This window comes from Anastrepha obliqua, chromosome 1 (genome assembly GCF_027943255.1).
Source record: "Anastrepha obliqua isolate idAnaObli1 chromosome 1, idAnaObli1_1.0, whole genome shotgun sequence".
Classification (NCBI taxonomy): domain Eukaryota; kingdom Metazoa; phylum Arthropoda; class Insecta; order Diptera; family Tephritidae; genus Anastrepha; species Anastrepha obliqua.
The window spans coordinates 179,501,035-179,522,507 of record NC_072892.1 but is presented as its reverse complement, the minus strand read 5'-3'; the positions used below and the strand labels follow the sequence as shown (position 1 = coordinate 179,522,507).

General features: G+C 39.8%; 1 protein-coding gene across 1 annotated transcript in view; it reads right to left on the bottom strand.

The window, feature by feature from the left end:
• Positions 1-21,473, bottom strand: part of LOC129242380 (uncharacterized) — a 329,060-nt gene that overhangs the window by 215,521 nt on the left and 92,066 nt on the right. The window contains exon 4 of the mRNA XM_054878991.1: positions 20,207-20,258. The gene's annotated coding sequence lies outside the window, so the exon portion shown is untranslated. The remainder of the gene's footprint in view (positions 1-20,206; positions 20,259-21,473) is intronic.

Genomic DNA, 21,473 nt, shown 5'->3' with positions numbered 1-21,473 from the left:
ATAATTTTTTGATTCCTCTACCTCAGCGCGACCTCACGGAAAGTCCTGCGCTTTATTCTAATTACCTTGAAGCCAAACTTGTGTTGTGAGTTTGGCTACTTTTTCCGTTTAACGTTTACAAAAATACGGTTAATCCTAACGGTTAATTATAGAACATTATTTTATTCAAATGACTTCCACAACTGGCCTTGCTGTAGCTAATGGGATGAACCCAATTTTTTGGCACAGCAAAGACGGGCGTGAAATGTTCCACGAGCTTCTGAGAACGAGGACGAGTTGTTGTGCTTGATTGGCCTTGCATACTTTCAGTAAGAGCAGTAATTTTTTCGATTGTGCTCACAGTACGAGAACGAGTTTTTGAATGCAATGGAGACACAGTTCGTTTTAAAATGTAACTTTTTTCCAGTTTGAAAAGGTGATTCGCCATTTTGCAAGTAAGCTTTGTTCAATTGTAGGTCGACCCATTTTGTAAAGTGCAGGTGGTAACTGAACCTATTCTAGTGCACACATTAAAAACAATCAGTTTTTGAATAACCGTTTTACTAAATAAATGATTTTGAGTAATGGAAATCTTTATTTTTATCAAGTCTATTTGTATGCTTAGGCTGTGAAATTGTTATGAAATGAGTCAATTATGATTATCGTAGGACGCCATTTGCAAAAAATTATAAATTTTCCAATAGGGTCATTACTTCTGCGCCACCTTGTATAAGATTTGTTGTGGCCCCATTTATTGATAGCAAATGACTGTGCGTAGTGAGAAATCGAGTGAAAAATATCAATTAAGTGTGCCTAACCAACAAATTCAGTATTTTCCACACTATTTAGGTCTCGCTATCTAGGTTACGCTCAAATTGCATTAAAAAAATGTTATTATTGTAATTTTTCACTTTGGGTGTGAATTCGTAGAAAATGCAATTTCAGCAAATTTCACTTAAAAAAATGAGATCAGCACGTATTAGGCATTGAAATTTTGACTTAATTGCATTTGAAAATTTCCTCATATTTAACATGCGCCATGTATTGTTGCATTTGCCACACCTTTCACAAAGTCACATAGAAATAGCCACTGCACTTTTCTGCGATGCTTGCGTCAAAAAATGGGTTGCGGTCGATTGTAAAATCGTGTTTTATGAACAAACCATAAAGTACTCATTACAAGACAAAGAAAAAGGAGTGAATGACAGAAATGATTGGTTTTGTGTTTATTCTCTTTTTTAATTTCAATCGCGCTCCACTTCAGAGGCCAAAGTGACCGCCACACAACAATTGAAATGCACTGCCATAGCGCCATAAAGGCACCCCCGATTCATTGAAATAAAAAAACAAAACAAATAAAAACAACTCCCGACGCTCTCGTGCGCCCGATCAGCCTACGAGTGCACCTTTCAATGCTTCATTCATTCCGTTAATGCACATTCAAGCGAAGCGAAAGCAAAAACAATCGAAAAAATTTGGTCAAATTGGTTTTGTTATTATAACATTTTGTGGCGTCGAACTCATTTGGCGACGAGTGTTATTATTGTGCTGTGAGTATAAAGATTTTCATTGTCGACTTGTTTTTGTTGCTTTCACTACTGTGCTTTTCGAGATATTCATTGCTTTTATGTTTTTGTTTTTCGATTTGTTTTTTTCTTTTTCTATTTCAACTGATGTTGTGCATTTGACTCAAATGGTCAAGTTTGAGCGTGTTGCAGGTGCAAACCTCACCTGATGGTGAACGTTTGTGATTAATTGTTGCCGTTCAAAAACAAAAAAATTCAAAAAACGAATGCTTTGAATAGTTTTATTTCTTTTTTGCTTCTTCATTAATGATTTTTTTTTTCTTTTCAAAAGCAGTATTTTTCTTGTAGTTGATTGCATGGCCATTGCCTTGGCTCAATGACGTCTGCTTTGATTCGAATTAATTTTTGGTTTTTATTTCGTATTATCGAGTGCTCCATCTGTACGTGATAAATAAGTACTCCGAATAGGTTTAGCAATCATTGTCCGTCTAACTTCATCTGTGGCGGTTTCGAAGCCTACTTCCAGCACAAAGCGCTACGTAGCCGCAGAACGCGCAGAAGCAGTGAAATTTTACTTTGAAGATAAGTCTTCGAATATTTGCATTGAGCCCACGTACCGATGCAATCGCCTATTGCATTCAGTGAACACAAAGTCTTTCGTCCAGAAATTCATGATTTGTGGGAAAATCATCTTCATGAAAAAGGGTCCGGAGCAACCGCCGGTTGGCGCTCTAAATCAACTGATTTCAGTTCTAGTTTTTTTCAAGCTGGATCGACCATGTTCTTCGCAGAGGAAATGGTGACTTAATAAAGGCCATCTTGTGACTTGATTGGGACCCCCAAGGAAACCACAGACATGGAAGATCATTCACCTGCAGATGACTGCTGGAGTCAGAAACGCGCCCCATGCAGACCCGAATGGAAGAAATTCGTTATGACCCTCTTTTCCACACTGGGACCCTAGGGATGGTGATAATGACGGTAATTTAATTTATTATCAAGTTCGCATCCACTATACTTTTCTTTGCCTAATCGGATTTTATTATAAGTGTGGTTAAATTTCAAGGGCGGATGTTGAATGTGAACCACAAATAAACGTCAAGACTTTTTTCTGCATTTCATTTGGCATTTTTCAATTTCAGACTAACTCAATTTGAACCATGGAAAGATATATAATCGAGCAACGCGTTAAAATTATTCAGGCTTATTATGAAAAGGGGCGTTCAAATCAAAATGCATATCGCGCACTTCATCTTCAGTGATGAGGCACATTTTCACCTCAGTGGACTCGTCAATAAGCAAAATTGTCGCATTTGGGCGAATGATAATCCAAGGGTAATTGCCGAAAAACCAATGCACCCACAAAGAGTGACTGTTTGGTGCGGTTTATGGGCCGGCACCATCATTGGGCCGTATTTTTTCCAAAATGAGGCCGGTCAGGCAGTTACTATGAATAGTGTTCGCTATCGTGAGATGATAACGAACTTTTTATGGCCCGAATTGGAAGATATCGATGTGGACGATATGTGGTTTCAACAGAACGGTGCCACTTGTCACACAGCTAACGAAACAATGGCTCTTTTGCGCGAAAAATTTGATGACCGAATAATCTCACGTCGCGGCGATGTCAACTGGCCGCCAAGATAATGCGATTTTTTCTTTGGGGTTATTTGAAAGAAAAGGTGTACGTCAATAAGCCAGCAACAACTCAAGAGCTAAAGGATGAGATAATTCGGCACATTAACGGGATAGAACCTCAATTATGCCTCAGAGGCATCGAAAAATTGGACCACCGGATGGAGGTGTGCCGCCGAGGTTATGTTACTTTGTTCTATACGTAATTGAGCCATACCAATATTATCATAATAATAAATAATAATAATAAATGACAATAGTTTCCTAAAAAAATTGTGTTTTATTCAAAATCAACACCGGCTCTTGAAACTTAACCACCCTTTATATTTATACTTTGGGTGTAACCCTTTACTTTGTGTTTGGCCGAGGTCTTCCTCCTATTTGTGGTATAAGACTTGCTCTTTTTGCACAACTGGAGGAAGCACAATTCTAGCTCGCCACCGAACCGAAGATGGTTTTTTATGAGAAGCTTTTATAGGTTGAGAAGTTGCATGGGTTTTTTAAAGGTTTGTCAATGAATGGTGTCCGGCTACGTCAGCCTCTTTTATTAAGGTTCTTAATTGAGCTTAGTTAGTTTTTTTAACAGAATTGTTACATTTTTTTTTATTAATTTTTTTATTGGAAATAGAATTATGAAAAATTATATTACATTAAAAATGGCGCTAGTAGCTAAGACTATGGACCAGAATTGCTATTATAATTACCTACTTATATACTGGACATCAGGCGGCCAATTAAGCTCCCTGACCATTGCAGTATTTTGCAAGCTGCGGGAATAGCATCCGCATACGTTGACAGTCAAGCGGCAATAAGGCAATAAACTCAAATGAAACTTCATCTAAAAACGTTCTTAGGACCAGGGAAGCCATAGAAAGACTAGCCGCAGGCAGACGGTTACACATCTATTTGGTACCCGGACGTAAGGGTATTGCAGGAAACGAAATTGTAGATGAGATTGCCAAAAGCGCTGTTTACGTACAATTAGAACAAGAAAACGACATGAAAATTGAACACATGAAACCTTTAAATAAGATATACAATGGCGTCGCTGCGGACATGAAAACACGGATAGACAGGAGGTGGAATAATCTAGCCACTTGTAAAACCGTGAAAATCATATGTACACAGAATGCAGGTATATACGCCAGATTCGCACTACCCTTGTCTAGTAAGGAAAGCAGAACAATCGTAGGTATACTGGCAAGCCACTATTTCTTAGCGGCACACTCATACAAGATGGGAATTGCAATGACCTAGAAGAGAGCGAAACTCTTGAGTACTTTCTATGTTCTTGCCCTGCATTAGCTAGAACCCGAATGAACTCTACGATATGAGAGGTTAGAATGTGTCTCGGGGTTAGAGCTTCAGAGCTTACTTAAATTCGCAAAAGACGCAGGCTTATTACAAGAAGCCTACTACAAGGAAACGTAGGGGGCAAGCTCCATATGATACCGCTAAGGACCAATAGCTCTATATGATGGCTTTCAGCCAGCCAGGTCAACCTAACATAACCTACCTACTTATATATCTTGTATATTATCTTTAATCTATTTGTAGATTTAAGGGGGTCTTCTGGTCTCGAGGCCCTGAAATGAAGGGTTTTTTTTGGGGACTGATTGTGACAAATCCTGTGAATATTTAAAAAAAATTTTTTTTTTATTTTAAAGGTACATGTCTTGGCTTTTAAAAAATGGTTTTGACTTTGAAAAAAATTAACACCCGCGACCTTGAAATGGCGCTGAAGACGTCCACCTCCAAACGAAACAGGTCTCCATTTTGGTCACGGTTTTTCCACCTGGGTAATCAGAAAGCAAAAATTAGATATGCGTTGTCTTCAGAGTTGCCCTGGGTAAGTTTTCCCGTGACAGATTTTTTTTTTTTAATTTTTTTCAAAAGTTATGCAACAATTTGCAAAAAAAATTTTTTTTGCTCATTTTTTGAACTTTAAAAGGTTATAAAAATGGAATGAAAAAAAATTTCAAAAATCGTACACGGGGAAACTTAGCGGTAAGTTTTCCGAACCTTTTAAGACCAAAACCATTGAAATCGGAGTATAACTACTATGAAAAGTGTGACCAAAATGCTTAAAAAACACGATTTTCGGGGAAACGCGTTTAAAGATAAAGTTTATGATAAAACGGCCGGAGGAGGGTACACTTCGGTGCCCAGAAAAATGTGAAAAAATGCGATTTTCAAAAAATCCTTTCTGTGGCGTATTCTCGCATACACATACAACAAAATTATGCAAAAAAAAAATCGATTTTTTTTTCGCTGGAGACCAGAAGACCCCCTTAAAATAAATGAATAAATATAAATTCACACATTTACTTAATTCATTCACTTAATAATTGTTTACTCAAAAGCTACAAAAAAGAATTCTCCATCACCAAACGTCACATCTTACATCACGTGAATTTCTATACATTTAATTTAGGTTCTCACATTTTTTGTAAAGTCTTCTTACATTTTTTGTTAATTTTTTTGTTATTTTACTTAGTTATCTCATATTTGTTTGAAACCGTCAATTATAAATATTGATTAATATTTCTAAACGCCGGAAGCAAATTTTACTCCATAACTATAAGTAATTATGAGCACTTTTGTTCCTTTTCTTATAAGCATTTCATAATTATTGTTTTTACTAAGCTCTTCTAACACCTCTTCCTTTACCATTTCTCTCAAGCTTTTTTTCATTGCGCTCCACTGATTTATGCCACTATTAATCATCAAGTATTTAACGTGCAGACACACACACACAAGTCCATTGAGCGGTTGAAATCAGACGAGACATACGTTTTTGTTAAACTTTTTTTTTTAAGTATTAGTCACATAAATTAATATAACTTAGCTAAGTAGCGTAGGAAAACAAGAAAATTAGTATTGTTTAGCCTTAGTAGAAGCAACAATTTATTTTCGATCAATCTGGTGGTGGAAGATAAGTATGTGCATATGTATATCAAAGGCAATATCTCGAACTCGTCGCCACATGAAAGGACAGGTAAGATCCGATATTTCAGGTTGCACACGGTATTTGAGTACCAAAGGACTATTTTGGACTAAATAATAAGTAGTAAAGTCCTTTCTAAGTAGTAAAGTAGTCTCTCGACGAAGAAAACTAACACTCTGCAAGGCTCTCATCATGCCCATACTAACGTATGGCGCAGAAGTGTGGACGATGACAACATCTGATGAAGCGACAATTGAAGTGTTTGAGAGAAAGATTCTGCGCAAGTTTTTTGGACCTTTGCCCGTTGGCTCCGGCGAATATCGTAGGCGATAAAACGATGAGCTATATGAGCTTTACGACAACATAGACATAGCGCAACGAATAAAGATCCAGGGGCTACGTTGGCTGGGTCATGTCGTCCGAATGGATACAAACACTCCGGCTTTGAAAGTATTCGATGCGGTACCAGCTGGTGGTAGTAGAGGAAGAGGAAGGCCTCCTCTGCGTTGGAAAGATCAGGTGGAGAAGGACTTGGCTTCAATTGGTGTGTCCAATTGGCGCCGGTTAGCACGAGAAAGAAACGACTGGCGCGCTTTGTTAAGCTCGGCCGAAATCGCGTAACCGGCTATCGCGCCAATTAAGAAGGAGAAAATACGTTATTTGAGAACATGCGTATGTATGTGGCTACAACATTCCGAAACCATTTTATATCTTTTTGCTCTTTTTTTAGATAAGACATGAAGGACTAAAAATTAAAATAAAATAAATAAACGATTTTTTTTAATTTTAACTGTATATAACCCCTTAACTCATGAAAAGAAGATACACACAGTTGTCGTCGCCATACGTGCAAATCACACCGATCTAGAAATCTCTAATTTTTGTTAAGTGCGCCCGTTCATACATTAATAGGTTCGCCGTGAATTGAGGATGCAGAATCTGTTGCAAAACGCAAAACACACGAGGAATGTTCTTACACTGCCCGATCTGCAAATGGCACCGCTCACTGACGAGGACCCTTCAAAATCAATGAGGGCCCCTTGCGAGGGAGCCTAAATTTTCTGGGAGTCTTATTCGTCTAGTTTTCCATGAAGATCTGCGGTATAAATCCTACGCGATGCGCAGAAGAGAATTTCTGTCGGAGCAAAAACGAGACTACCGAATTACCCGATCAAAATGCCTTCTAAACAAAAAACACCCTGAAGCTTCTGAGATGTTATAATTTTTTTCTGACACACCGACAAGGAGGCTATTGCAGCTAATGGAATTTTTATTGAACGATTTTATAGATATATGTGTGATAATGTTATACTAAGTTTCAACAAATTTTGTTCAAAATAAAAGTTAATTAGTTCTGCTCTCAATTTGTTCTCCAACCTTATGCTATAGATATAAATCGTTCGAAAAAACTTGTATACGAGCGCCTGGGTATTGACAGTCTTTTGCCAAAACTCTCTCAAATATGTACTTATTCATTTATTTATTTTCCATTTATTTTCCATACAAGGCGAATCTATTAAAAGTGGTTTAGGTAAATCAGCTGATTTCTTTTTTTTCGCCGCGTCCATGTGGCTGTCAGCTCTGAGTGCAACAAGGTGAATTCATTCTTTGTTTTCTACTTTCCCAAATGCTTTGCTGTGACAATCAAACCTACAAAACCGCCTTTAATCAATGTGCCTTAATTTCCATAGATATGGTAGAACTTCCCATGGCGTTCTTTGGACGACTCCAAACACATAACTAATAAACTACATCTGGTATCGCTATGGGCCGAACCGGACCGCAAGTCAACCAGTTCAACCTAACCTAACCTTTGTTTGAATCTGAACATTTTGATAGAAAAAGTTTGAAAAGGAAATTTTGAAATTGAAAATTGTCCGTATATATTTACATATAATATATTTATGAAACCATTTTCAATTATATTGAGTGACTTATAAAAATAAGCAGCGAAGCGAATAAAAACTTTCCCTGGGGTAGACACTTAAAACCGCGTCACAATAGGAGCGAAATGTGTCTGTGCAATAAATTTGTTTTCTTCTAAGTTTCAATGCAACACATATTTATGTAAATGCGATTGCAAGTATGCGTATGTATTTACAATTACACACGTGTGTATGTATGTGTACGTCTGTATGCTAATATGAATATCTATCGCATTTAAATGATCCTTGCACGCATTTTCATAGCCCATAATAAAAGCTACGTGCGCGATTAAATTTACAACAATAAGTCACACAACCAAAGCAACAATAATGAAAATACTACCTAAAGTCCCACATTCTATGCTCCCGTCCACAACAACATCAACAACAACAGAAGCAGCAGGAGCCACAATCAGATGTAAATTGATACTTGAGTGACACTCAAGCGCAGTCGAGGGGATCGTCGACTCGAGTCTCAGTTGAACTGCGTTGATTTATTGCAATTTGATGGCCATCAACTGAAGGGGTGGTGGCATGCAGCGTAAGGCGTGGCTGGTGTGGGGGAAAACCACTTTAAATTGTGCATAAATGTAACGGCCTACAAAGTCCATGTGTGAATGCATGTGTTTTCATGTGGCCAATTTAATGATAACAATAAATAATCTGCGCAATGAATGACGACAACGATGACAGTTCATTTAAAAAGCGAAAAATTGCCAACTTACTTTCACTCAATTGATTTTGGCAAGAAGACACAATGCGAAAGAGTTCGCGCACACACATATGAACATAAATATATATGTATGCGTGTGTGTGTGTACAGAGGCAATTATGTTTGTTGAAATGATAAATTGCGTGGAAAAATAAAAGAAAAAAATAAATAAATAAAAATCGAAAATAATTGGGAATATCAAAATAAATAAAGACACGACAAAATGGCATGTAAGCTACAGAAAAATATTAATTGCATATCTGAGGTTATTGAATGGATTCCAATGATTGTCCAACTGGCCATTTTCGCCGGCCGTATTTTCTTTCTAGGAAAAATAATAGAAAGTCTTTTTACTTCAATAAAAATTCCTTTATATTGTTAATGAAATTCAAAATTTAGCTATTTAAACAACTGATTGCCACAGCTGCTGCTAAATGCTTTCTAAGCAGTTGACAGCGAAATTGCAACAATGGCACATCTATGAACCATTTGAACTGTTCAGAGCAATTGGACACTACTGCACACTACTAAAGAAACGCTTACGCATTTGTAGGTTGCTGTACTGTTTACCTAAAAGAAGCGTGACTGGTCTTATGAAAAATTTAAAAAGTGTACGTTGTTTTTACAAAATGGGTTCCTAGTATGAAAAACGATTAGTATTGGATGTACACCCCTTTAAGGTCCACAAATATCATATGCAACTGCAGCAAAATATTTGAAGAAGTCGAAGTCGTGCATAAATAAATGGGTGCAACGGTATACCGAAGTTAAAAATGTTAATGACTTCCCTGGATGAGACCAAAGAAAAATATACCTCGGCGAAATTCATGTCATTGATAGTTTTCTAAGCATTGATTTATCACAAATTAATGTTTTTTATAATAGTCTTAATAGAATCCTAGATCTACTGTTTATTTCAAATAACATCAACTACACTTTGTCGGAAGGCATTGTTTCCATATCTTTAACCGATAAAAATCATATTCCTCTTTCTCTTGAGTTGGAATTTTATGTACTCTTTGAGGTATCCGATGAGCCTAACATCAAATTCAACTACAACTCATGTGAATTCTCAATTTTTAACGGAACTTTATTAAGTATTGACTGGAATAATGCCTTCCATGACAATGATGTTACCTCTTGCTTTCATTTTTTTAAGACTAAGGTTTCTGAGCTGTGTTTGAAGCACATTCCTGTTTATCATAAGAAAGTGTACAGGGTTGCCAATATTCGACGGACCCATCTGGCAACCCTGTATCTTTTGACAGAGACGTCAGATCGCTTAATGGTATACCGCGTTGGAAGCGTCAGTCCAAGCGGATTTTTACCATGGAACAGTACACGCCACGCGAGCGCTTCCAAATTTTTAAAATTTACATTCAACAAAAGAAGTCAATTGTGAAAACTCAGCGTGAGTATAAAAAATTTAATAATTCGAAAAGTGCGCCTTCTAAGAACACCATTAAACGTTTGGACGAAAGGTTTTCGACTTGTGATGCTCTTTCTAATCCAAAGAGGTCAAATCAAACCGAACAAGGACATCCCAAAATCGCCGTTCTCAGCAGTTGGGCATTGCTCGGACCACTTTACAACGAATTATCCGGATTGATTTGCATTTATTCCCGTATAAGATTCAATTGACGAAAAGATTGTTGCCTGCGGACAAGCCTCGTTGATTGGGATGAGCCCAAAGAGTCATCGAAATTCGTCGGGTCCATCGAATATGGGCAATCCTGTATAAGACATCTTGGCATACCAAACGGCTTAGGCATCTAAAGTATCTAAAAAACAAATTTTCCTAACTGTGTAAAAGGTCTGGTGACCCAATGCATAACTCAAAATTTCAGTGTCATTTAAAGGAATTTAACTGTATCCGAACTGGATCCGAAGGCCTTTTGGCAATTCATCAAATCAAAAAAGTCTTGCTCAACGGTGCCAAATGTTTTTTATAATAGTAAATATGCAAATTCTGTCATAGAATTTTCCAATTTATTTTTGCTCTAATTTTGAACCCGACTTAGAGCTCGATTCTAGTTTGCCTTCTAATAGTTTTGCACCTCTTAATTTTGGGACATTGTGCCTATCTGTTACTGATGTCGTCAAGGGTATTATGAAGCTCAAGCCCACATCGAAAACTGAGTCGGATAGCCTTTCGGGCATCTTGCTGAAGAACTGCTTGCGTCTCGCTGAGCCTCTTATAATTATATTTAATAAATCGTTGTCCTCTGATATCTTTATTGACGACTGGAAATTAACTGCCGTTACGCCTATATTTAAAAGTGGAAATAAAAACGATGTTAGCAATTACAGGCCGATTTCGAAGCTTCCGCCTGTCTCAATGGTTTCAATGCAAGTCGCTCCACTGTCACCAATTTGTCCATTTTCAATGATTACTGCATTTCAGCCTTCCAGAACAGATCTCAAGTTCATACAATTTATACAGACTTCAGTATAGACTAGAATCACCAAAATGGGATTGAAATGTGGGATTGGCGTTCATAGCCGCCTGATGCTGATATTAAAAAAGTTTTGGCAATCGTTAAGCAAAAATGCAAAGCAAACCAATTATGGACGATCAAACAGTTATCAAGGTGAATTCGGCTGATTTGGAGCCGACTACCTCCAAAACTTGCATAGAAATTAGCTCAAAGTGTAACTCGAATATGTGAAACCATTATACAGTGGGATTTGCTATGGGTAACATCCTTGCAGAATCGGTATTCACACCACTGAGATTGCACTCAAAAATGTAATTTCGCAATGTAGATGGAGAGACCAGACAACATGCAAAGTTAGCGGATAATTATGGCAAACACACGACAATACTGACTAATATGAAAAGACTCACGGCGACGCCTGCAGACTCATAACTGACTTTTGGTCTATCAGGGAACAAGCAGCTAAAATGGGCATCCCTTTCCGTCTGGCTTAGACGTCAACAACCTAATAAGGTTCTGTAACCACATAGACTGGATATTAGGGCGAGTCGATTTAAAAATCGCTCATTGCTCTGTGAAAATCGTATTCTAGGGATCAAAATAAGAAACTTTGCCGAAGGAACCATACCTCTAAAACGAATTCTGATGTCCCCCAATTTGGGTCGAACGAAAAGTCCCACTTTGACCCATTTAGAGTGCTCCAATCGAGTCCAAATGTATGACCGCCCCACTAACTTTGGGCGGCCGATCCACCCATGCCAGTGGCACACCCCTGAAACTCCCAGGGGGGTTCCCCATACAATCATTTCAAAATATCAGCATTTTTGCCTTTACATAAGAAAAGAAACTAAAAAGTTCTTATTTTGATCCCTAGAATATGATTTTCATAGAGCAATGGTCGATTTTTTGCCTCCCCACAAATCGACCCGCCTACTGGATATAGTCATGCTGTATGTAAATATCTGCTAAACGAGTTGGTAGCGAGGCGGTGGCAATAAAATGACGTGGCAGCGCTAGTTGGACATTGTCCACTGTCCGATAACAAAGTCAGCCTTGAAATCCAACGTAGAATCTCTCTTGCCAACAAGTGCTTCTTTGGACTAAGTAGGCAACTGAGCAGTAAAGTCCTCTCTCGACGAACAAAACTAACACTCTACAAGGCTCTCATCATGCCCGTCCTAACGTATGGTGCAGAACCTTGGACGATGACAACATCCGATGAAGCGACGCTTGGAGTGTTTGAGAGAAAGATTCTGCGTAAGATTTTTGGACCTTTGCACGTGGGCAACGGCGAGTATCGCAGGCGATGGAACGATGAGCTGTATGAGCTTTACGACAACATAGTCATAGCACAGCGAATAAAGATCCAGGGGCTGCGTTGGCTGGGTCATGTCGTCCGAATGGATACAAACGCTCCGGCTCTGAAAGTATTTGATGCGGTACCAGCTGGTGGTATCAGAGGAGGAGGAAGGCCTCCTCTGCGTTGGAAAGATCAGGTGGAGGAGGATTTGGCTTCACTTGCTGTGTCCAATTGGCGCCGGTTAGCACGAGAAAGAAACGACTGGCGCGCTTTGTTAAACTCGGCCAAAATCACATAAGCGGTTATCGCGCCAATTAAGAAGAACAACTTTAGCCAACCAAGCAACCGGCAAAAGCGTATTCTGTTCAATAATTCCCTCAAGAGGTCAACGCGTGGGTACAATGAAATTTTTTTAGCCTTCTACAACTGACCTATTTCCACTTTTACGAAGGGGAATTATGAAAGATGCGTTCCATGCTGAGACAAAAATTTCTTATTTAATTGACGAATTGAACAAATACATGGACTGAGTGAATTCAGTAGTATATCCAGCAGTAGGTAGGTAGCCAACACAATTTTTGAGCAAAAACTTAATTATTGAATTACTATCTTATGCGCAAATTATACAGTTACTTAAATAAAGCACGCAATTTTGTATAAAATACTTTCTGATTTTTATATTCTTTAAAAAAAAGAATATAAAGGGCTCTACAAAAATGCGAACAAATTTATTGCTCTAAAATTCCTTTAATTTTCTGACTGATAAAACAAGTTTCCGAATAACTTTGCAACAGAATCCCATGCACATAAAACAAACATAGCTGTACTTCATACTTATGGCAAACCGGTTAAAAAAAGTTAGCGTTTTGCAATCAATTTGGAATTTCAAAAATATAATTTTTTCTGCTTGCAGTGCATGCATTGATGTATGTGTGTGTGTATGTAGGATTTTTGATTGATGTTTATGTTGCTGCAACATGCAGGTGAATGTGTGTATGTGCCATTGTTCAATGTGTGTATGTGCCATAACCTAAATATTTCAGCAAAACAAAACCAAAATTTAAAATCATTTTACAGAATGACGAATGCGCTGACCGCGTTTAATTTTTTTTTTTTTAAGTTGCGAAAGCTAAAATACAATTTGGAAAATATGGGCAATGGAAATTAAATTCAATATATGTTGTTGTTTGCTTAGATGAATAAAGGCTACTCTGCTGTGAAAAAAACAATTTTTATAAATAAAGTGTATACATTTAGAGAACGACCAAACATTGATTATTAAGGCCACACCGATCTGGATGGATGGTCTGGATGAGCAGACGCTCTCTCGTTTGAGTCAGGAGGACCTTATCGAGACTACAACGCATTGTGGCCATCTGTTGCACAGGAGCTTTTCCGACTACTTCAGGTCCGGCATTAGATGCCCTGGTTGGTCTACCACCACTTGATGTTTTCATCTAAGGAGAGGCCTTGAAGGCCATTTGCAGGCTGAAACACAATGAGAACTGGTACGGCCCATGTCCAGCATTGGAAAGCAGAGAAAGCATGGACTTCGATCCATAACCCTTGACTCCATGCCATCAAGAGTCGTACTTGAAAAGAGATACAGTGTAGTGCTGCCAGAAGCTCAATTGTGGTCAAATTCTGAAAGTGAGCCCGGCAAACACTGTAGGTTCTGGGGTCTACGTGGAATTCAGCGGGACAAAACTGCACTCTGTTCTTGGAATACATGCATCTGTATTGCCAACTTCTCTGGCCCGGAGCCCGTTATGCCACTTCCTTCTACTCCCATCAAAGCCACGGTTAGCGAATGGGTTGCGGTCATTGGCAGGCTTGAGGTCACTGATGCGTTAAGAAGCGACCACCTTTGCTCCTTGCCACCCCAAGATCTACTCAGATTTCTTCAGAGGTCGGGTATATATAAAGAAAAATAAAAAGGAATCCGAGTGCAGTAATGGTCTTGATTGTGTCTGAGTGCTCGACTTGCTCATTGTCCTGACCAAAAAAAAAGGCCACACCGAACCAAGCTTCAGCCTGTTTCGAACGGAGTCGCAGCGAAACCGAAGCGAATATTTTCAAGTACCCACTAATAAGCAAGCATTTTTGTTTTTGTTTGGTGGGGGAAGTAGTGTTCAAAATGCATTCGCACTTACAGCGGCCGTCGTCTACTGCGTTGAGTTGTGTGACTACTAAAATCTGCAATCCCTCCTCTTCTTTTGGGGAGACTCCCTCCCCGAACTACTTTCTGCATTACTTCGAGAGGGCCCAGAACAGCGTCCATAAAATGAATTAGTTCTATTCACCCACGTCTGGGTCCGCCATGCTTGTAGTCAGCTTCAGGCTATAAGCTCGCCTTCTTATGTCTTTGGCTGTAAGACTTGGCTTTGTTGTGTCGAGGTCTATTTTGTATGTTTCTTTTTACCACATTCAAGCTGTCCTCGCGTTCAAACATTTTGCTGTTAGTATTAGTCGGCACGATATCGCAAATCTGCACCCTCAGAGCATCTCTTTCCGCGAGCCATCTGTCATAACCAAAGAACGTGAGTTCGGCGACATGGCTCGGTGTTTCGCAATTCGTTGACCTCACCCTTGCGGTATAGGTATTTTCTGAAGTAACCGTGGGCCGAGAGGAACTGAGACATGAAATAGTTTACTTCCCCGAAGTTTCCCTTCCCCGAGTGAGTTTCGCCGTTCATCTACTACTCAATTCAATGGCCCATCGGCTTTGCCACCGCTGCATGGTTTGACATCCCCATGACATCTTTTTCTTGTAATTCCACGCGTCCATTCGTTCCTGGGCCATGAGGTCGGCAGGTATCTCCCCGCTGATTACAAAAACTGCCGCGCCTGAGACAGTACGCTAGGCTGAGGCTACTCTGAGTGCCGCTGTTTCTTGTACAGCCTCCAGTGCTTTGCGCTGGGTTTTGCAGTTAATCGCAATTCTCCATACCTCACTGCCATATTGCGTTTTCAGTAGCCATGATCAGCCTGTTTTGCTCTGTGTTGGACCACGGGCGTTTGCCATTAGTCTGCTTAGCATTCCCGTGACCTTCGCTGCTTTAGTAACCGCGTGCCGTATCTTGGCTCAAAACTTAAGCAAGCAATTTCGGTACATATCTCTGTGAGGCGTATCTAAAATGCCTTTCTCGCTCATTCCAATTTGATTTAGTAAACTTTTAAGAGTTTTATAAAAGCATATTGCATTTATTTTGGCTCACCTAATTAAAGCTCCAGTAACCTATTCTTCAAAATTTCAAATCAACGATAACAAAAATGATGCCGCTTGCAAGTGCACTCCTGCGTGTAAACTAGTTTTCCCATTTGATACTCATTTACCCATAAAACGTCTCCAATTGGTAGTAACACCCTTGGTTACGTTTTCTTATCATTTGCCCTGCTCCGCTACTGCGGTGACTTAACTGGTCTTAAATTTAATACCAATTACCCAATGGCCTCTTGACCAATTTCTCGATTCGGCACAGCACAAAGAGTCAGAGGTGTTCATTGCTTCACTTCCATTGTTGTCATTGTTGTTTTGCCCCTCTTTTCAGAACATATAAGCTGCTCGCTCACCCACTGCGGCCATTGTAGACTTAACTGTTTGACGCGGGCGCACGAAATCAGCTAATACCGTCTTCACCTACTTACTAACTGTTTCTATAGTAAGCAATTTTTTGTATTTGTGTCCAAGTAATGCGGCGCACCAGCGGCGGGTGTGAAAACCGGCAGCAACACGCGTCACCACTTCACCACAACAAATCTTCAATTTCCCGTACGACGCCTTATTAAGGCATTTTTCACGAGCGGGTTTAAGTTGCCAGCCATTCGACTGATTGGCCCGTAAAGTAAGCAGCATTTTAAGTGTCCCTTGAATGCGGCTAACTGAAACTGATTGATGACCTGTCCGCTTCATTGTCCGCAACCGTTGCACGCGTAAGGTGCGCTGCTGTACATTTGATTTGTTTACATGTGCACTATGTTCGTGTTGGTGTATGTATGTGTGTGTATGTGTGTATGTGATGACTGAGTGAGTGTTATGCTTTTAGTATCAAAGCATTAACCTCGCGGCACGTTGCAGGTTACTAATGCCACCAAACAAGAGTCACCAATCATCGTAGTAAGCCGCCCCAGCGCAAGCCCCGAGTGCGACTAAGGCCATCACTTACCAAGCAGCCAAGCAGTCACCAAGCAGTCAACTCGACAGTCAGTCAATCTGTCGGTGAGAGTCAGTCATTCGTATACCGAACGAACTTTGAGGTTAAATGTGCGATGCAAATGTGTCTCAGTGGTGCAATGCGATAAATGGTGAATGGTAAATGGTAAATGGTGGTGCGCTTGCAGTAGCAAAGGTAATACAACAACACCAGCAACAGCAGTAGTCCACGATGAAAATCAATCACTCAGCAGCAGCAGTGCAGCTGTTTTCTTTCCTCTCGTTCTTATTATTTTTGTTTTTTTTTGTCGGCAATCAAGCGTAGCGTCTAACAGCTTTAAGAAAGTTCGAAAAGCAAAATCGATTGGTGGGGAAAAGCGAAACTGCAGTTAATGTTTGTAATGTTGTTTTTGCTGTTGCCACTTTAGCCTTAGGAAATGAAAGATGCCGCATGGTTGATGCGAGATTTCTTTGGTAGAATCTGAATCACTTTGATTGGTAGGAAATTAAAATTGTATTTGTAGATAAGTGCAAAAGTACTGCATTGTCGGGAGTAATGAGGTAAGCGCTTTGTGCTGTTGCATTAACCTATACTTTACTTAAATGGAATAGAAACTTAATGCAGACTGCTTTAATTTGAAAATTGAAATTTAAAGGATCGAGCTAGAGTTCTAATACAGGCATCCTTTAGAATGCTTCAATCGTATTTGTGGCCTCAGTTTTTGAGCCAATCTTTACAGAATTTCACCAATTTCGATATTTTCACCATCGACATAGTAAAGTGAGCTGCTAAAGTTAGATGTTAGTTGAGAAACTGGCGCTGAGATCATTTAGCTACTAAGTTCACCTTGTGAAAAGAGGTTCGCGATATGGCGACTCTTCCTTAGAACACTCAACACCGCTTTGTTCAGGGTACCTAATCTCTTCTTTCATATAAGGAGCGCTTTCAACAGCGTAAAATGGGCGGGCATATTAGCCTCCTTAGAGCAAGGTCTAAAATTCCGGCATGCCAACAGCGCATGATGAGGAGTTACTTGCGAGACCGTAAACCCGAGAGGGTTTTCGATGTATATACGTCACATATGGACCGACACAAGGATAAATTCTTAGTCCTAACTTATGGAGCATCAGCTACGACGAGATATTCAATATAGAAATGCATGATAGAATCTTTCTATTCGGTTACACAGACGATATCGCCGCAGTCAGCACAGCTCGAAACCTTGAAAAAGGCCGTAGAAAACTAAACCAAGTCATGATACGGACATAAACGTGGTTATACTCAAGTGGCCTCAAATAAGCCACAGATCAAACGAAGATAATACCTTTAACAAAGATGTACGTTCCGTTAGAAGTTAGATTGCAAACTTGCTCAAATACGAGTCCGCTAGCCACAAAAAAGGTCCTAAAGTACATAAGGCATAATATTGGGACCAAGACCAACTTTCTGGGTCCAAATAAAACAAACCACCAAGATGGCATCCTTCCTCAGTAGACTGATGGTAAATATAGTGGCCAACCCAAAGGAAACTGGAAATGATGATGGCTACAATACTCTCCGTTGTAGCTCTCATATGGAGCTAAACTGCAGGAAAATGTGCTAAAGGCAAATCACACATGTAAGCTCCTACTTGGCGTATCAGCGCCAGTTGTACAAAAGCTAAACGACTCAATACCGATAGACTTACTATCCTTTGAAAAGTTGCGGGGAATGCGAGGATGGAAGAAGAAGTTATCAAATCAGCAGCGCGCGAAATCAAGGACGAACCGACAAGACCATGGTAAGGCCGCTAGAGAAACGAAACATGCAGCTGATGGACGGCTAGGTTAATAAAAGGCGTCAACACATGGAACTGCAGAAACTTTGGTCAAGTTAATTTTTATACAACCCGAAATGCTTTCGGGGCACTGTTATTTCCAGAAATACCTGTTCCAAATAAGAAAAAGCGAGCACCCCACATGCATATACGGAGATGCCCCCGAAGATGATGCTGAACACACATTCTTCCAATGCATTCGTTAGGAACAAGAACGTTGAACGCTGGAGAATGCTGTCATAGCCACTGAAAATGTAATCGAAAAGATGCTAAGCAGCGAGGAAATGTGGGAAAACATCAGTGGTTTTGCGGAAAAAGTTCTCCGGATGAAAAACGGGATCTGGACGCAGGTACAAGTTATTATTTTTCTTCTTTTACTACGAACATGCCTGTTTTTCTTTATAAAGATTCCTAGATACAAAATATTATTCATATGAATAATAAAAAAAAAAATGTTCTTCATCTTAAATTAAATATTTCCGGTTCAGAAAAGTTTTGCCAAAGAAAATCTGAGCAGTCGCGTTACCCAGACAATCGGTTCAACGTCCCTGGTGCGACCAGAATTTAAACCTCGCCAAGCATTGTCGCTCCAGCAGCCTTCCCAAAAATGTATGGGGAATGTTTAAGATGATTTTAGAAAAATTACAGGCGCCCTTTTTTCTCACACTAACTACTTCGTTTGGTAAGACCCAAATTCGCATACCCGAACATAAAACAACAATAATAGAAAAAGTCTGTTCTAATACCGCTCACCCCTCAGCAGGCAAGGGCAAATATCCGAGTGCATGAAAAACTAACTGCCATTCAGAAGCGGCACAAAACTGTGGGTCGCTCCGGAAAACATCAACGCAAAGGGGTGAATATATACTTTGAAAAATTAAATAAAATTTTGTAGAGTTGTGCAATACGACAGTTTTTCCAGAACGTTGATCTAAAATGTTCTCCAATGAGAGGTGTTATTTCGATATTCAAAGAAAAATGCTATTTTTTAATAATAAATGATCAGATTTTCATTTCATTATAAAGAGGAAGGTATGCCGTTAATAGTGGAAAATAAGATCAGGCAAATGACCACCACGACCACGCTTACAGGACAATATCCATTTCTTGAAATTTTCCATAACCGAATTGCAAAGTGGCTGCCCTATGTCCTCGATAGCCTCACGAATTCCATCTTTGAGGTCTTGAATCGACTCTGGGCTGTTGGCGTAGACCTTCTCTTTCACGTGGCCCCAAAGAAAAAAGTCACTAGGTGTTAAATCACAATATCTCGGTGGCCAATTGTGATCAACTCTTCGAGAGATAACACGGTCCAGAAACGTTTCCCGTTCAGGGAAACATGTTTCAGATCAATACCATAAAATGCCGGCCATAAAAACCCGTTAATCATCTCTCCTGTTTAACACCAACACCTGTTATTGGAAAACCCTTCATTTATTGTTTCACTAAAAAAAATCCCAAAATATAATTTTTTTCCCATCGCTGCAGAAGTCTCCACAAACCATTTCTACTTATCAGAAAAGGCTGGAACTACTTCTTTTGCCAATTTAGTCTGATTTGAGGTTTCATATCAAATCAAAATTGTATGGTTTCCATTTTTCCCTAATAGAAGTGGATGGGCAAAAGCATAAAAAATATTTAAGTGAAAAGCTGATTAAGTAATTTGAACTGTTTGTAAACTGGATTTGCTAAGCGAAAAAAAAGAAAGAGAATTAAAGTGAATTGTAAAAATTCCACAAATCTTCAACCAAAAGGAAATCACAAATCCACTTACCCGAAATAACTGAACCAAGTTGTGACGATACCTCAGCTTGACTTGTAAGAATCTGAAAAGAAGAATAGAAAATTAAAAATTAATTTAAGGCAATACATTTTTTTTTTAATTAATTTGTCAAAGTGCTAAGTGCCACAAACGGCAAGGCAACCTTCCCCCCCACAGACTTGCTTACATACAAACAATGGACCGAACTTGCAAGTTCGTGTAGTCACGCACACACATCCCATGCAATCAAAAATCAACTTTAAACTAACAGAGTCGACCAAACTTCAAGCGCATGCAGGGGGCGCGAGGAGGAAATAATTAAAAGTGACGTTCACTTCCGCTCAAATGAAATCGAAAATGAAGCGGCAACAGCAGCGACAACGCGAACCGTAGTGCAACAACAATGGCAAAGAGTATTCGCTGCCCCTCTCCACTCCGCACAGCGTACGCTCCATTTCATTCAATAGCCACCAGCCTCGGCCATCAAGCGCCATTCAACTGCAATGAGAATTTCCGTGCAACAGCAGCGAAGTTGTCGACAATGGAGCGACAAGCCATGGCAACGACGAAAAAAGACGAAGAAAAGAAGAAAAAAAACTAAACAAATGTAAAGTGTTGCATGTGCTGCAGACACGTGACGCAACAACGACAATCAGTGTCATACGTTTAACACGCGCTTGGAAAAACTGCCACACACACACACACCCATACATCGGCAATCGTGAGCGAGTTACTATATAAATGTCGCTGATGATGCTACGCCACCTGATGTGGCAGACAATGAAGTTGACGTAAGTGGGGCACAGATGCATTGGAAAATCAGTGCAGCAGCGCAGAAATTGTGTAAGAATATGAGAAGAAGAAGAGACAGAAGAGTAGGGGGAAGCGAAGACGATGTGGCATAAACGCAGCAACAGGGAAGTCCGTTGCATCCAGTGAGCAGTTCACTGCGCCAGGCCCCTGAATTGTGTCAGCAGCAGCAGCAGCAGCTGATGTGCAAAAGATGCTGCCACAAATGACATAAGGAAATGTGCCACGCGGCGAGTACAATGTTGCCAGCACGTATCCCAGTCATAAGAAATCAGAAAGTGGAAAGTGAGTGCGAGCACTCACACTCACTCACACACATACACACATAGACTCGCAGCGAATTGCGGAAACTTAGCTGGTCTGTGCAACCTGAAGTGCCGGCGCTCACACAAAAATGGGCCAAACATTATGCTGCAGCAATGAGGCAAATAGTGACTTTTTGTAAGTTGCAACATGCGACATGCAACAC